This window comes from Sinocyclocheilus anshuiensis, unplaced genomic scaffold (assembly GCF_001515605.1).
Source record: "Sinocyclocheilus anshuiensis isolate Anshui unplaced genomic scaffold, SAMN03320099.WGS_v1.1 scaffold767, whole genome shotgun sequence".
Classification (NCBI taxonomy): Eukaryota; Metazoa; Chordata; class Actinopteri; order Cypriniformes; family Cyprinidae; genus Sinocyclocheilus; species Sinocyclocheilus anshuiensis.
The window spans coordinates 309,905-310,414 of record NW_015551124.1 but is presented as its reverse complement, the minus strand read 5'-3'; the positions used below and the strand labels follow the sequence as shown (position 1 = coordinate 310,414).

Here is a 510-nt window from a genome sequence, read left to right as displayed (position 1 = left end):
ATGGCACAATTAGAGACTGAGTCAGATGAAGATTGGGAAGAGCTTCGGGTGGTGTTGCCTGAGAATCTGTCATCTGGGGTCACAAGTGCTGAAGAGGAAGGCCTCAGAGTGGAGGAGCAATTTGTACAACCCGCTGGGCTGGAAGGCACAGTTTGACGCTCCCAGAGGGCCACAACAGGACAGCACAGCAATCCTTTTAGACAGCCACGATCGGTGCAGGGTATGGAAGCTGCAGCAATCCCTGTAGAGTTGAGTCATGGAGAGTCTCAGGGAATTATGACAGTCTTAAATCATTTATTGCAGGTGATTTATAAAATAAAAGAAGTGATGGAAGGATAATTTGTATAAAGTTTTAGAAGTGTAAAAGAAATGTAATGGTGTGATCATCGGGACGATGATTTTACAAGGTGGAGGTGGATGTAGTATTGAGCGCTCTGGTTAAGTGGGGTGGGGGGAGGAACTATGGGCTATTTAGACACTTACACACACGGAACAAATTAAGTGATGCAC

The 510-nt window shown here is 45.7% G+C and overlaps 1 pseudogene; it reads left to right on the top strand.

Moving 5' to 3' along the window:
- The window catches only part of LOC107663126 (NACHT, LRR and PYD domains-containing protein 3-like), an 11,777-nt pseudogene continuing 11,267 nt past the window's right edge, over positions 1–510 (top strand).